Genomic DNA, 17,921 nt, shown 5'->3' with positions numbered 1-17,921 from the left:
CTGAAACCCAGCACACACTTTAGGCCTATTTATTATAAAGGCTTTGTTTTTTTGATATAAATTATATAGCTGATGAACACAAGTTAGATGATGAACATAAGTTATATCCATAGGCATTGCTTGGTTATAAAAAGCTCAAGAGTTTCTCCAATACTGTTTTATTTATACTTGGTGGTGTTTTGTGACTGGAAGTCCTATGCACATGCACAGTATTTACAGTTTTGCTTTTGTTTCTGTGAAGTTCTTTTGAGTTACCAAAGGAAGAGTTTGTTATAGTGGTACTGTTGTGCTAGTTCAGACCTCAGCTAGATGAGATTTTTGAAAGGTGATGAGGCCATATCATTTACAATATTTGCAGGATTAGATGTATTGATTAATAATATTGGGATTTAATAGTTAAACATAAAAATTTTCATCTTGAAGATTTTCATTTTTACGTTTTCCCTTTTTTTTCTTGTATAATTTCTAATATAATTTATCCTGTTACTGAATGCGAAATGCCCTTTCTGTATCTTAAGTCTTGCATTTTGTCGTGCCAGCATGAACTATCTCTTTTGCTTAGAAAATCATAATCTTTTTTTATATTTCTAAATTGGGATTTTTTAAAATTTTCCTCCTCTAGATTGTATAATTTTTTAAAGAACTGTAGTTCCATATTGAAAATTCTTACCAGTCTGACAATTAACTCTGAGTTAAGATCTGACTACAAGTACTGAGCTAGTTAATTCTGCTGTGAAAGAGCAACTGTCGTCTTTCACCTCTCAATTCTCTGTTACACAGTCGGACTCCGGAGCCTGAACATAATAAATTATTTCTATAGCTTTATGCAAGCAGGAGTGTTAGATATAATGGAATTATTCACAGTAACATGATTTTATAATAGCCAGCCAAATTCTTTTGTATTCCTTTTCATTTTAAAGCAAACAAAAAATTACAACATTGAATACTCTGGTTCAGTTTCTTAATTTACTTTAAAGTTCACTACAGATATTTTATCTGTATAATTCTAATAATTCTTTCCTTCTAATACCTGCTTTTGAAAACTACTTCTACGTGTGAATCCAGTCCAAGAAAAGATGGATATAAACTTGTAATGAGGAAAGCACAAAGTACTATGGGTTTAATTTTCTTACTCCTGGTACAAAATTCCTTTTAATCTTTCCTTTTTTGAATCTTGTACCACAAATTCCTTTATTGAATTTTTTTTCCAAAACAAAAGCTTCTTCACAGTGGTCAGTATATTATGTCACCAAAAAGAGAAAATAGCATTATGGGAGATCTCCAAAACTGCTTCTGAATATAGATTTTTTCTTTGAATGATTGTTTACAAATAACAAAGAATCTCTCATGAGAAGCGCATGGCATATTTACTGTACTACAAATTGAAAAGCTTCATGCATACTTCAATTTAGTCTCATTGATTGGAAAATTCAGCTTTTACTTGCTCCTGAATTTGTCCTTTTCACAGCATTCCAGATACTGATTCCTTTGATTAGTTACTTTGGAGACTTGCTGCTAGTTCCTGCATTTTTAATGATTCTTAGCAAAGGTATCTTGCCTGTAAAGACCTAAACATAATATCACAAACAGGCACAATTCACCATGCTTAAAATTAAGTACATTAATTTAAATAGTATTTTAAAGCTATATTTAAGTCTTTGCAGGATCATAACAATATGTTCACAGAATAATATGCTTGCAAAATGCTCTGCAAATTTTTATTCTCCAGATTGATATCTGTTTTAAGTATGACGATCTTCCCAGATAGACCTGGGAAAATCAGCTTTTCTTTACCTCCCACAGCTCCATAAAGTTGGCAGTGATCCAGAAGGAGCTTCATTATTTAAAAGTTAAAAATCCAGCTTAGGAGCTCTGAGTACCTTCTGGAAACCCATACATTTCCTCATTAACTATTTAAATCTTTTGGCTATGTAGACTGGGTGCTCTGAATCACTGCCATTATTAGAGGTCAAAGATATGGGATAGGCATATTGTTTTACTGCTGTTCCATTTTGAAGACTCTTTAATATGCTATCATACAAGGATATTCAAAGGGATGCATTTGATATTTTAAAAATATTTAAACATAAACAAATGTTTTAACTATGAATGCCTAATATCTAGAATAACACCTATTACATATATCAGTTCTACAAATGAAAATTGCCTGAAAGCTTTTCTCCTCATTAAGTTGTGAAAAATTCTCAATAAGTTTTATATTCACAAATAATATTTTCTAATTAGGAAGTTTGTCCTCTTCATTTATCAAAATTGCTGTTGCTCATATTGTTTTGCTTTGTTTTAAAGGGCAGAATTAAAAAAAAAAGGCAAGCAGTTCCTCTGACCTTTCTACTCTACTCTTCTCAAAATCATTATTTGGCAGGCCAATGTTGGGAATTAAATTAATAGCCCAGCTGAAGTACATCTAAACCAATGCAGCAGTGTGGGTAACAAACAGAAGCTGGAAGCCATTGTACATCAGGAAAGCTCTGACATACTTGCCATCACAGAAGCATGGTGGGATGACTCACATGACTAGAGTGCTGCAATGGATAACTTCAAGCTCTTCAGAAGGGAAACGCAAGCAAGGAGAGGCAGTGAAGTGGCTCTGTACATTAGGGAGTGTTTTGACTGTATAGAGCTCAAGGATAGTGATGATCAGGTTAAGTGTCTATGGATAAGAATCAGGGGGAGGCCAACAAGGCAGAGATCCTGGTGGGAGTCTGTTATAGACCACCCAACCTGGATGAAGAGGGGGATGTATTATTCTACAAGCATCTGTTTGATGTTTCACGACCATCAGCCCTTGTTCTTGTAGGAGATTTTAACCTGCTGGAAACTCTTAGAATCACAGAATCAGCTGAGTTGGAAGGGACCCTCAAGAATCATTGAGTCCAACTCCCAGCCCTGCACAGCACCATCCCCAAGTCACACCATGTGCCCGAGAGTATTGTCCAGACACTTCTTGAACTGTCAGGCTTGGTGCTGTGACCACTTCTCTGGGGAGCCTGTGTCAGTGCCCAACCACCCTCTGGGGGAAGAGCCGTTTCCTGATATCCAACCTAAACCTTCCCTGACATAACTTTAGTCCATTCCCTTGGGTCCTGTCACTGGCCATCAGAGATCAATGCCTGCCCCTCCTTCTCCTGAGGAAGTTGTAGACTGTGGTGAGGTCTCCCCTCAGTCTCCTCTTCTCCAGTCTAAACAGACCAAGTGACCTCAGCCACTCCTCATATGGCTTCCCCTCAAGGCCCTTCACTGTAAAATAAAATGAAGCCACAGGGGCTAACTTCTTAGCCGGATAGCTGGTCCCTCTTAGGGTAAGCGCCTCAGGCAAGCAGTCTCAAGGCCGGACACCTCAGCCCTCTGGAGGCTGGGGTGCCCTAGGCCAAACTGCAGCTCAGCCGTGGCCCCTAGCAATCTTAGTGATTGTCAGCTCTTAGTGAAAATCAGCTCTTTTATGATTTCAGCTCTTAGCTTGCTCGTAGGGGCTGTGGCTGGCCGTGGCTTCTGGAAGGCAGATGAAGAGAGAGAGGAGAAGGCGGCCAAGTGTTCCACGATGGTTTATTCTGAGGGTCTCGCGGAGGGTCTTGAAGCTGCTCTTCCAAAGAAATGGGCCAAGACAGCCTCTTTTATAGGGTTAGGGAGGATTGAAAACTGACCAATTGTAAGGGTTAGGGAAACTAGCCTATGGGGTCACAGAGAGATAAGCAGGCCTGGAGGACCAGAGTGAGGATTCCTGGTTCAATTCCTATGACTCAGTAAATACCTATCTCTAAACATCCCTCCACGGAGCCGTAGCTGACCCTGCGCCTGCTACACTTCACCATCTTCATTGCCCTCCTTTGGACGTTCTCTAATAACTTTATATCTTTCTTATATTGTGGTGCCCAAAACCGCACCCAGTACTCAAGGTGAGGCCACACCAGTGTAGAACAGAGCAGGACAATCCCCTCCCTTGACCAGTTGGTGATGCTGTGCCTGATGCACCCTAGGACACGGTTGGCCCTCCTGGCTGCCAGGGCTCTACTCACTCATATTCAACTTGCCATTGACCAGAACCCCCAGGTCTCTTTCTGTAGCACTGCTTTCCGGCATCTCGTTCCCCAGTCTGTACGTACATCCAGGGTTGCCCCATCCCAGGTGCAAGAATCCGCCACTTTCCCTTGTTGAACTTCATATGGTTGGTGATTGCCCAGCCTTTTAAGTGGTCAAGGTTTCTCTGCAGAGCCTCCCTGCCTTAAAGGGAGTCAACAGCTCCTCCTATTTTTGTATCATCTGCAAACTTGCTTAGCATCTTTTCCAGTTCTACGTCCAAGTTGTTAATGAAGATGTTGAAGACCACAGGGCTGAGGATGGAGCCCTGTGGAACCCCACTAGTGACCAGTCACCAGCCTGATGTCACCCCATTCACTGTAACCCTTTGCGCTCAACCTGTGAGCCAGTTGCTCACCCATCACATGATGTGTTTATCCAGCTGTGGGCTGGGCATTTTGTCCAGAAGGATCCTGGGAGAGACAGTATTGAAAGCCTTATGGAAATAAAAAAAGATTACATCAACTGGTTCCCCTTAATCAACTAGGTGGGTAAGCTTGTCATAAAAGGAAATCAGGTTTGCTAAGCAGGACTTTCCCCTCATGAAGCCATGCTGGATGTGACTGATGACTGTCGTCTTTCAGGTGTTTTTCAACAGCTCCCAGAATAATCTCCATTACTTTACCAGTCACTGAAGTGAAATTAACAGGCCTGTAGTTTCTGGGGTCATCCTTCTCGCCCTTCTTGAAAATCGGGATAATGTTCGCCAGCTTCCGGTCAGGTGGGATCTCTTCGGATTCCCAAGACTGTTTAAAAACCATCATGAGAAGCTTTGTGATGACATCAGCAGCTTTTTGAAGATTCTTGGTTGAATACCATCAGGCCCATAGATTTGTAGGGATCCAGGTGAAGTAGTAGATCCCACACAAGTTCAGGGTCAACTGGGAGTTGGTCATTGTCACAGTCATGGCCCTTCAGCTCAGGGCACTGAAACCCCCTTGGTCCGTTATTTGTGCTGAAGAGAGGCAAAGAATGTGTTAAACATCTCTGTCCCTATTTGCGAGGTGACCATACCCATCCTGTAATGGGCTGATGTTATTTTTACACTGCCTATTGCCATTAATATATTTGAAAAAACTGTTTGTATTGTCCCCCACAGTTCTGGCAGCTTCAGCTCCAATTGAGCTTTGGCTGCACAAATTTTCTCCCTACAGTGGCAAGAAGTATCTCTCTATTCTTCCCACATCGCCTGACCTTGCTTCCACTGGCCATACACCTTCCTTTTTTGCCTTATTTCCAAGAGATGATCCCTGTTAAGCCAAGCTGGCCTTCTGCCTCATCTGCTTGACTTCCAGCTTTTGGGAATTGCCTTAACACAGCAGAGAGGAGACATTCCAGAGCGTTCCTGGACTGTGTGGAAGAGATACCCTGGCCATCCTCTAAGTGCTGCATAATGACACAATAGAAACTGCTCCATTACCCTACCCGGTACTGAGGTCAGGCTGACTGGCCTATAGATACCAGAATCCTCCTTCCTATCCTTCTTGTGAATGGGTGTCACATTGGCCATCTTCCAGTCAATTGGAACCTCACCAGTGAGCCAGGACTGATGGTAAATGATGGAGAGCAGCTTTGCAAGCTCATCTGCCAGCTCTGTCATCACCCTGGGATGGATCACATCTGGTCCCATAGATTTATGAACATCCAAGTGTGGAAGAGGTTTTACTGTGACTTCTGTGAGCCAGAGACATGTTTGATAAGAGGAGTCATGTTTACCCCTGTGGTAATCACGTATCCTCTGAACAGAGAGCGACATAGCGCTCTCCCAGGATTTTCCTGGGAAGCTGTGAGAAGCTGTGAGAAAGCTCAGAGAAAAGAATGAGAAACAATTCTTATCTTCACTTGCTGCACCTGTTGTTGTACACATATGGAATCTGCTATGGAGATTTGTTTACCAAAGGGTGATTTCTTAATTGGCCACTGGTGATGGTGTTTTGGATTGGCTGACCAATTAGGTTGAAATCTGTATCAGACTGTCTGGCAAGGGCTATGGGTTTTTTCTTGTTAGAATGGTATGGTATGGTATGGTATGGTATGGTATGGTATGGTATGGTATGGTATGGTATGGTATGGTACAATAAAGTGATTGATCAGCCTTCTGCAATCATGGAGTCAATGCTCATTATTCCTCGGCAGGGACCGGTGCTACGATAAGTGGTGAACCCCAACATTGGGCGCAGCCTAGGCTGAAGAACCAGGACTGTCCTAGATTGCAAGGCAATGTGTATTCTATCTGCCATCTGTTAGAGGTGTGGCAGTTATCTTCTGTTAATTGGGCAGTTTTCTTTATCTCTTCCACAAACCAATCCTCCCTCCGGGGAGACATCTTCTGTTAATGGGCCATTGAATATCGCTGCATGACTGATAAAAATTAGAGCATCCCATTGTGCGATGCTCTACCCAGAGGGGGGAGCCAAGCATTCCTAACTAGATATAATCTGAGATTTTTAGAACACCAGAACAGCCTTTGCACTGGATTCCCAGAAGAGCAGCTACTTCTTCCACTAGATCAGAAGAAGAAGACTACACCCTTCTACAGGATCACTGCTTCAACAGAACCACATCTGCCACTCCAGGAGGACTGCAACCACCATTCCAATTGGACTGCTACCAACACCCTGACCCACAGGGTGTCAGGTCTTATTCTTACTCTGTCAGTGTTGTTTCATTTTACAGCATTGTTTATTTTATGTGTATTTTCTTCCCTAATAAAGAACTGTTATTCCTGCTCCCATATCTTTGCCTGAGAGCCCCCCTTAATTTCAAATTTATAACAATTTGGAGGAAGCGGGTTTACATTTTCCAGTTATGGGGAAAGTCCTGCCTTCCTTAGCACACACCTGTCTTTTCAAACCAAGACAAGGACCCTAATAGATCCAGCTGAGTTTGCAGCTGAGGCTGAACACAGGACAGTCTGCTGAACCCTCACAGAAATCACATCCAGAAACCCTTTGTGGAGTGGCAGGATGGGACACCCCGCCAGGACTCCGCCAGGATTCCTTCGGGATTTCTCCGGGACTCCGTTGGACCCTCTCTGGGACCCATGGAGCCCCGCTCAACCCGCTTGTAACCGGACACCTTCTCCTCCCCAGGAGAGGTAACATTAACCCTTCCCCGTGTTTTCCTGGATAAGATTTCTCCCTTGGGACTGTGTTTTGGCCCCGTAGCCTAGAGGCTGGGACCAGATCTCCCACCAGTAGCACTGCCTCCGACCTGGGGTGGGCTCGCGGTTGGGAAGAGATGCCTGCAGAATTGGGCAGCTGATTTTCTCTGTTAGAGAAGGACACCCTTGAAGTGTGGAAATTTCTGGCTCGTCATCACAGTATCCCTGTGTCAGAAGATACTCTCTACAGGTTTTTCAGTGGGCAAAAGCTCATGGCTTCCCCATGGATGTGGAATCCTCTCTGGATCCGCAGGCCTGGGGCTCACTGAGTCTCCATCTTTTGGGGGAACTCAGGTGAGGTACGAAAATACCTTGACATCTACCGATGTGGTCAGCGCTCTCCAAAGTTGTAAGGGGCAAGACCCCACTGGAACGCAATTCCACCTTGGGGGGCATGTCTGACTTGGACATGGAGGAGCGCCTTGCCCCAGGCGGGTGGCCATCAGCCTCTCCGGCGTGGCCAGCTGGGGACCGATCCTTTCACGGACAGTCACTGCTGGTTCCTTCCCCCCAACACTGCGGTGGCGGGGGGGGGGGGGGAGGGGCGACAATGCATGCAGAGCAGCTCTCTCCTGCCTTCCCGGCACATGCGCATGAAGGACTGAAAGCTTCAGGGGCTCCACTTCCTCGGTCAACAATTATTCTGACCGGAGCCGCGGTTGCTCCTGCCCCTTTGCCTTTGCCATCGCCGCGTCCTCCTTCTCCCCCCCGTGCAGCATGTGGGTCAGCCCTGTTGCTGGATTCTCCCCCTCCTGTGCCGCAGGAGGGTGCAGAGCTGCCACCGACAAGGGAGGCAGCCGGTTCTATGACAGTGGCTGGCAACCCCATGCTGGAGGGCACATCCAGCCCTCCTGTGTCACAGCCTGAAGCCGGTTCATCAGCAGCAGTGCCTGTGGCACCGGCCAGGGATATCCCCCCGCCGGCTCCGCCACCTCTAGCCGGCCTGGCTCCCATCCGGGATGTGAGCTGTGGCACTGAAGAAGATCCCCAGCTCGCCTCACCCACCCCAGGACACAGTTGGCCCTCCTGGATGCCAGGGCACTGCTGACTCGTATTCAACTTCCCATTAACCAGGACAATGTAGCAGGGCATCTCACCCTCCCACAAGAGCTTATCTGTTGCTTGTTAACTGGTGAGATAACTCAAACAGGACAAGCTGTCTTGTAGTGAGTTATTTTGGCGCCACGGGGTTAACACTGGTCTGGCATCTCCTAACTGCCAATAAACATCTTACTGATTAAGTGAGATCTGGCAAGATAAGACGTAATTCTGACTGACAGATACAGCACGTTGAAAACTATAAAAGTGACACCAAACTTTCACAAAGTAGAAATCTTCTATATATTTCCCTGGAAACGTGTGGAGTTTCTCCCCTGAGTAGGGATGCCCGCTTTGTGGTTAATCCCCAGGGGTTAAGTGAAGGAATCTGTGTACATTACTGTCCTTTTGGCGGCAAGTTGCATTTGACTTCTAATCTATACTATTTCTTTTGCTAGCTTTAATATAGGTACCTTTATATCATGCACTGTTTTACATTATGCTGTCATCTACTAGTAGTTCCTCAGTTATATACTCTGTAGTAAGTAATCCTGTTTAAGATCTGTTGTCTATTATCTCTTGTCTGTTTAATAAATAATTCAGTTTTATAAATAGACCTTGAAATAAACAGGGGCAGGAGATATTCCTCCTTGTTAATGCCTTTATTAAAGTTATCAGCTCAAAATGGGGGATTTGGCAGGTCCACGGGCTCCTGCCTCCGCTCCCAGCAGTGACTCGGAAGAGGAGGATTTGCAGCTCTGTCCACTGGGGCAGAGCCGAGAGTCGTGTCCTCTCAAGGGCAGTGGGGATATACCCAGGGTTCCGTTTGGGTTGTCGGTCGAGGGGGTCCTGGGTCCGACTGGCATCGTTTTTAATTGGGGCAAGGAGTGACCGAGGCTCTCAAGCATCTCTGCCGGCTTCGGACCTCAGCCCTGCTGTCCAGACACCACCCTGACCTCTCAATTCTGCTTTGGCTCGTCTCTTTTGGGGTATTTTCCAGGATTTGGTGAGTGTCTCGTCCCAATGCAGTCTGGGTTTTGAGATAAATTTGCATGTCTCCTGAGATGCAAATTCTCCCTCCCTCCCCACCGTCGGGGGGGGGGGTTGTCATCCTCCTGGCAGCAGGCAAGGGTGGTACTAAAAAAACAAGAATTCTCCACAATAGAGAGTTAAACGTCAATACTCAAGGATACTCAACAGCTGATTACAACATTTAACTAACAAAAGAACTCCTGGCCAGCAATAAGCTCCCAGCCCAACTCCAAACTCTGCAGCTCCTTCTCTTAAAAAAACAGGTAACCCTTTTTTTTGTTCATAACAGACCTGATTTGCTATAATTAGAACTCATAGGCCAGAGTGATTCCTTAAATTTAAACTGTGTCCAAAATCTGAGGCTAAGGCAGGACTTGTATGAAGCTTCCACTTATCCTGTGACAGACTCTCAGAACCCTTTCTGTGGTGCTTCTCTCCAGTGTCTCATTCCCCAGACTGTCTGTACATCCAGTGAAATAAATATGGCAGGAGATCTTTCTCCTTTTTAATGCCTTTACTAAAAGTGATCAGCTCAAGGTTGGGAGGCCTAACGGGTCCGCGGTCTCACCGTCGTCGCTCCCAGGAGTGACTTGGAGGAGGAGGAAAATGCAGCTTTGTCCACTAGGGGGCAGAGATGGGGGTCCTGTTTTCATGAGAGCAGTTGGGGATATACCCCTGGTTCCCACCTTTCAGTTTGCTGTCTAGGGTCCTGGCTCCCACCGACATCTTCTTAGATTATGGTGAGGGGCAACTAAGGTTTTCAGCGTCTCTGCCCCTGATGTCCAGACACTACTTTGATCTCTTAATTCCGTATTGGCTCATTGTTTTAGGGGTTCGTTCTTGGGTTTGGTGGTGGGGGTACTTCCCATGGCATGCTGCGTCCGAGGTTATTTGCATGTCAACTCCAAGGTCCCCTCCGAGAAGAGCCATCTACCTGGCCCAGGCAGGGTGGTACTGATACAACAGAGAGTTAACGACTTAACATTTTCATGTCAATCTCGTCTTTTCATGGGGTGCCATCTCCCAGGAAACAGCAGGGCTACACCCAGCAGCTGCCCCTGCGGGAAACGGGCCACTCAGGCCAGTCCCTGCCCCTGGGACCACCCGTGCCATGCCCGCAGGTCCCCCCCAGCTCAGCCGGGACCCACGCTGCAGTGGGGGAGGGCCCGCCATTTCTGGGGTGGACCGGTCCCCACGGGCACCACCCGTGGGGCTCCCCTGGCCCTGCCGGGACCGATGCCTGAGGTTGGGGGGTGCCCCACCGCTCCTGGGTCACCAGGCAGCGGCGGGATGGCTCAGGGCGCTATTAAGAACAGGTAATTAAAAGGAAACTGTTAACAGATTACAACATGAAATTATTAACAATAAATAGTTAGAACTCCAACTTGGCAGCCATTGGTTTAAGTCGTGAACTCTGCAACTTTAAAAAAAAAAGGGCAGCCTTTTTTTATTCATAACATCCAGGGTTGCCCTGACCCAGGTGCAGAATCCGCCACTTTCCCTTGTTGAACTTCATACTGCTGGTGATTGTCCAGCCCTCTAATTGGTCGAGGTCTCACTGCAGGGCCTCACTGCCTTTCAGGGAGTCAACAGCTCATCCCAGTTTTGTATCATCTGTGAACTTGCTTAGTATCCCTTCCGGACCTGTGTCTGAGTCATTTATGAAGATACTGAAGAGCACAGGGCCTAAGATGGTGCCCTGCAGAACCCCACTAGTGACAGGTTGCCAGTCTGATGTCATCCTATTCACTGTAATCCTTTGCGCCCAACCTGTGAGCCAGTTGCTCACCTATCATATGATGTGTTTATCCAGCTGTGGGCTGGACATTTTGTCCAGAAGGATCCTGGGAGAGACAGTATTGAAAGCTTTACTGAAATCCAAAAAGATTCCATCAACTGGCTTGCCTTGGTCAATTAGGTGGGTTACTGTGGGAAGAAGAATTAAAGAATAGTAGAAAGCTATAGACACAGTTATAGCAATACGGAAATTATAGGGGAAAATGAGGTTGCTATTCCCTGAATGGAATGCAGTCAACATGCCTGACTTCCCACATGCAATCGAAGGGGGAATAAATGGAGGATAGGATGGAGTGAAGACACTGTGGCCAGGCTATGTTAAAATCCTTGCAGAGGAGGGAACTCAGTGGTACTTTTTAGCTGATAAGCCACACAGCAGCTGAAAACCAAGGGAGATAAAGGAAGATGTCCTGCTATTGAACCAGCAGCCATGGAGAAATCACTCTCCTTGGACTGACACATATTCCCATCCCAAGGTTCTCTCAGATGCTATACTGACATTGCCTGCCTCCAAGGTATGACCACCCCTCACTGAGTATGATGACTCAAGTCACTCAAGCTCCAACTAAACCTAAAGAAATACTATAAAAGCATGTTAAGAACAGGGAGAAATCAGGGAAGACTGCATCATAACTTCTATGGTCACTCAATGGGGTGAACCTGTCTTCTCTTCCATAGAGATGCCTTTTGGTAAAAACTGTACTCTGCGTGCTGATTGATTATCTAGAGCTAGCTTTTGTCAGGGCTTACAGCTTGTTAGTATATTGCTTGGAATAAGTTTTTGCAGCCAGATACTCTCACCAGCAATCCTCAAACCTTAACCTGTCACAATTGTATTAATAAAGAATGTTATTCAGTAAACTATTAATGTGAGTTCTTCAAGGACACTAGGAGTCACTGGCAGCAGGTAACATACTCGAAAAAAGGAGTGGAGACCCAGGAGCAGATCTCTCTGTTGGTATGTTGTCACCGACATGTTTTATGAAAAATCCTTTCCTTAGGATTTTTCCCTCCTGAGAAGCTGAGAGGCCTCAGGAACAAACTGTAAACAATTCTTATCTGCTGCTGTGGAATGCACCAGGTGGATCTGTGATTGGTCTCATCTGATTGTTTCCAATTAATGGCCAATCACAGTTCACCTGGCCAGACTGTCTCGGTCAGAGACAAGCCTTTGTTATTCATTCCTTTTCTATTCTTAGCCTAGCCTTCTGATGAAATCCTTTCCTATTTTCTTTTAGTACAGTTTTAATATATTATATATCATAAAATAATAAATCAAGCCTTCTGAAACATGGAGTCAACTTTCTCGTCTCTTCCCTCATCCTGGGACCCTTGTGAACAATACCACAGGTATGTGACCCTGAACAAGTCAGTTGGAATTACCTCTAATCTAGCGGTCTGTTTGGTGAAGAGTCCCCACAGCAGGACGCTGACAGACTGGTCAAGCACAAGGGTCCTGGTTTTCCTGGGGCTCTGCCAGACTAATCAAACACTAAAGGTTCGAGGAAATCTCCCCTTTTCACATGACAGTTACCTTGTCATAAAAGGAAATCAGGTTTGGTATGCAGGACTTTCCCCTCATGAAGCCATGCTGGCTGCAACCGATGACTGCATTGTCCTTCAGGTGTTTTTCAATAATTCCCAGAATAATCCTAGCCATTACTTTACCAGGCACTGAAATTTGAGACTGACAGGCCTGTAATTTTCAAGGTCATTCCTCTTGCCCTCTTTGAAAATTAGAACATTTTCCAGCTTCCAGTGAGTTGAGACCTCTCTGGATACCTAAGACCATTCAAAAATCATTGAGAGGGGCCTCATGATTACATCAGCAGCTTTTTGAGTATTCTCAGATGAATCCCATTAGGCCCCACAGACTTATAGGGATCCAGATGGAGCAGCAAATCCTGCACAAATTCAGGGTCGACTGGGAGTTTAACATTCTCAAGGTCATGGTCCTCCAACTCAGGGCACTTGGGACCCCCTTAGCCTGTCATCAGTGTTGAAGACAGAGAAAAGAAAGCATTAAACATATATGCCTTGTCTGTGTTCCTGTTTGTGAGGTGACCATCCTCATCCTGTAACAGGCCAATGTTATTTCTGCACTGCCTCTTGCTATTGACATATTTAAAAAATTCTCAGTTGACATTTGTCCACACAATTTTTCTCCTTACAGTGGCAAGTAGCATGTTTGTATTTCTCCCATGTCACCCAACCTTGCTTCCACTGACCGTACACCTTCCTTTTTTGCCTTAGTTCCAAAGAAGATCCATGCCCAGACAAGTTGGCCTTCTGCCTTGCCTGCTTGACTTCCTACATCTGGGAATTGCCCATTCCTGAGCTCTTAGGAGGCGGTACTTAAAATGTGACCAGCACTGATGGACTCCAACACCTTCAAAGGTGTTTTTCCGAGGGACCTTGCTCACTAGATCCCTGAGCAGCCTGAACTCTGCTCTCCTCATGTCCAGGGTTGAGGTTTTACTGGTACTTTTCCTCCTGTCACCAGAGATTATAAACTTGATTACTTTGGGGTCACTGTGGCCAAGGCAGCCACCAATCGCCACTTCACTCACAAGACCTTCTCTGTTAACAAGCAACAGATCAAAGAGGGCATCTTTACTAGTCGAATCCCTTAGTACCTGTACCACGAAGTTCTCATTCTGGTGTTTTAGGAATCTTCTTGACCTATTTGTACCAGCTGTGTGGTGTTCCCAGTTAACATCCAGCAAGTTGAAGTCCCCCATAAGGACTAGGGCAGTTGATTTGGAGGTGTGGCTTAGTTCCTTGAAGAATAATTCATTGGTGTCATGGTCCTGGCTAGGTGGTCTACACTAGACTTGTAGAGGGTGAAGAATTGTAGAGGGTGATCTTGTCCCCCAATGAGTTGCAGCTGGACCAGTTGCTGAAGACTGGAGGCAGGCCTGATCTTGACAGGCTACACCTGTAATCAATAAGAACTAGTGCTACATAAGAGTAAGGAAAGAGGAGTGAGAGGAATCAGATTACTACTGCAAGGGACTGGAAAAGTCAGTGTGTAGAGGACCTGCCTGTAAGGAACATTAAGAAGGTATGAAGCTCTGATAATATGAAATCCATGTGCTATGAATGATGATGATAGAGCCTATGATATTTAAGACAACACAGACTCCCATGATGACATCCACTTTATTTGTTTGTCCCTTAATCCTTACCCAGAGGCTCTCAACCCTGCCACTGCCAACTGTAAGCTCCATACGCTCCGGCCCCTTCATTAGTCCTTCACCTTGCCTTGCCTTCCCTATCCCTCCTGAAGAGCCTGTAACCATCCAACATGGCACTCCAGACACAGGGCTCATCCTACCAGGTTTTGCTCATGCCAATGATGTCATATCTCTGGGACTGGGCCAAAGCTTTGAGCTCCTCCTTTGTTCCTCATGCTATGTGCATTGGTATAGAAATCTTTCTGGTGTGGTTTGTTTTAGCCTCATGGAGCAGACTGAGGGATCTCACTAATGCTCAATTCCTCAAGTTTTGGGATGCCATCATGTTGCTGTTGAGTAAGAAACGACACAGACTTATGATTTGCGGAAACAAACAAACTCCACAACTTTTGTGAAAGTTGTAAAGCTGGTATGTTTATTACAGCGCTGGACGCATGTGGGAATCATTCCCCTAAAATGACATGTGTACCTCTGGGAACTCCAGATCCCCTTTTATCTCCCTCTCGAATACATATGCATGCAATTTCACAATAGGTTCATACATGTTCATTCCACTGATTTCATGTGACATTTGCTGCTAATTCTTTATCAGAAAGATCTCTTGGGTCAGGTTGCCCTGCTCTGTCTGCCCCCCCCCCCCCCCCCTTATCTCTTGTCCTTCGGCTGAAGCAGTCCCTCCAAGCATAGGCCCTTCAAAAGAACAGGCAATCAGACTAAACAGCAAGCTACAGACTTAAGTCAAAGACGTACATTTCACCTAAATCCAAAATGAATTTCTGCTCTGGAAAATTTCCACTCTGCCTCACTCACCAGAAGGCTGGTTTGCACAGCATCTCGCTTTACTTTGAAATTCTCTCCTTTATACGCTGTTCTGATACAGACAGATGAGATTGGTCAATTAATCAATACATTTCACCTGATTGGCTAATTAACAAAAACCATAAATTTCTTATAAACAATCTGTGTGAAAGACAGGAAAACAGAGTAGGAAAACACCACCCTCAGGTTGTTTATAATAACAAGCTATCGTTTTTTCTCTGCAACTCCCTAAAGCCGATCCTGGGAAAACTTATCTGGTTTTCTCGCTTTCTGACCAGGCTGTCACGTTCTCACCATCCCATTACTTGTCACTGGTAAGCCTGGTTTTGCCCCTTTCCCCCTTCCAATCTAGCCTAAATCTCTATCAATGAGCCCTGCTAGCTCCTCTGCTGAAACCCTTTTGCCCCTCTGAGAAAAGTGCATCCCATCAGGTGTCAGTAGACCTGTTTTTGTATAGACCCTCTGTGTGAGTTGACACAGGCAGGCAGCTGAAACAACCCCAAAACCACATCTGAAATGCAGAGTAAATTTATTTAATTACCTTGCTAACTGGAGGACCTCAAAGTGACACCCAGGCAGAGACACATAAGCAGGAACGCCAGGCACTGTTAGGATTAGCCCATTCTGACAGAATGGAGGGGCTGCTGTTTTGCACCCATTTATCAAGGGCCTGTGCATGTGTAGTTTACCACCATGCTGTGACCCCCTCTGTGCTTTTTATGATCTCTGAGATTTGATCTTCTCTCTCCCAAAAGAGGGAACTCAAGCGTGTCTGGGAGAGCACCTCCAAGTCTGTTCAAACACATTATCTCTACTTCTCAAAACAGAGGATAAACAACAGTAGGCACAGTGTAGGAGGCTTCCCACACAGCTGTTTTCTGAACCTCGGCATTCCCAGCTGCAAAGTCACTTGAATTAATGTATTATCCTCCTCTACAGTCTTCCATTTTTTAACCTTTTCCTCTCAAAACCCTCTGAGAAAGGTGCATCCCATCAGGTGTCAGTGGACCAGGTGTTGAGTAGACCATTTGTTGGCATATGAATGCAAGACTCACAAGCTGAGAGCAAAATGAATCTGTTTATTGCAGAGTTAAGACAGTACTTATACACTTAGTGTTAGAATCCTTCACATGCAACCCAGTTGCAGGCCTGTAATAAAGCCATCGGCCTGACAGTTTATTAGTTTTCTCAAGGTTTTCAGGATTTGAAGAAACAAGATGACTTTCCTGTTTTCAAAAAGTGTGTAATCTACTTTCTTTCGTGCTTCCCAGGAATTTTCTGCAGTGTCAGGCTTTGCTGTTTCGTTACATCTCCCCCTTTTTTCCTTTTTATTGGATGTCGCTGTGGCACTCAATAAAGAAAGATGCAGGACATGCTTTTATGGTGCAAAGAAGAAAAGGATCGATCCCAGTTTATTTCATGCGTCTCTTTTTATAGGGTATTTTAAGAACATCCTTTGTCTATCCCCAATTGGTCAGTAACAAGTTGTTACCCTGTATTGATTGGTCACTCAAATCCCTGGTGTGTACAAGCAGAAAAAGTTTTTTGTGAGACATAGTTTTCATTTTTCTTTCTAATAGTGTAAAAACAGTTTATACAGGTGGCTAGTGTTTATCACAGTCCTAAAGTTCTTTCTCAGGGAAAGCAGGTTGTTTTCCACAGTCTTAGAGCTCTTTCTCAGGGAAAACAAGATGGTTTTCACTGCTGCAGAACTCTGTTCTCACAAAGAGCTGTCAGCTTTCTCATGTCAATAGCAAGAATAGCAAGCTTAGATAGAATGAGGTTCTTTACCTAACTTGAGAAACTTAATTTCTCTAGCTAATAATTTACTTAAAATCTTCCATGAGCAAGCAAAAGACAAACAACAACAACATGACAACGTAAAACAATGTATCACACACTACTTAGATCTATAACTAAAACACTCAAAGTTAAGGAAACTTCATTCAGTCCTTTTGTCGCAAAACAACAGCTTATCCAAATCACCTAACTTATTGGAATTAACACAATTTAACTTATTTAAACTGACAAAGAAACCTAACTTAATTAGATTGACAAAGGAACTTAACTAAACTGACAAAGACCTTTGTTGTTACTAATAAAAGGTAGCAAAGATATATTCTATAAGATTTCCAAAAAAAAAGAAAAGAAAGAAAAAAGTTATTTCATCCACACAGTTAAAACTTAAAATAGTTATCTATGTAAATGACATGAATTGGTATCATTCAATGACTAGAGTGATGATATTTTAACATTGTTACTGATCCATGGCATCAGCTGCGGGGTCATCAGGGGGCGTTGCTGGTTGCAACCCAGATCAGGGCACAGTGCAGGGTGCATGAACCTGGCAGGCACCCATCGCACACCAGCATCTGTAGAAACACAAGTATACCCACGCTGCCAAGTGACAAGGTCCCATGGGCCTTCCCACTTGTTGGTAATGAGATCCTGTACCAGTACCTTAGACTTGGGCAACTGGACAACACTGGAGGACTGTAATGACAGAAAATTATTCAAGATAACAGGATTTTGAGAGTCTGGCAACACTGTAAGATGATTCAACACGTATAGGGCTTTAGCTACTCTACTTTGCGGAGTTTCACCATGCAGTCCCTCTTTTTGTTTGTCAAGGATGCGTTTCAAAGTGCCATGGGCACCCTTAACAATAGCTTGGCCTGTTGAGGAATGAGGAATGCCCCTCATGTGACATGTGACATGCCCCATAATTGCAAGAACTGGAGAGCATGTTGTGAGATATAAGCAGGGCCATTGTCAGTTTT

Source organism: Haemorhous mexicanus, chromosome W, assembly GCF_027477595.1.
Source record: "Haemorhous mexicanus isolate bHaeMex1 chromosome W, bHaeMex1.pri, whole genome shotgun sequence".
Classification (NCBI taxonomy): Eukaryota; Metazoa; Chordata; class Aves; order Passeriformes; family Fringillidae; genus Haemorhous; species Haemorhous mexicanus.
The sequence above is the reverse complement of the archived record's forward strand: the minus strand, read 5'-3'. Positions refer to the sequence as shown.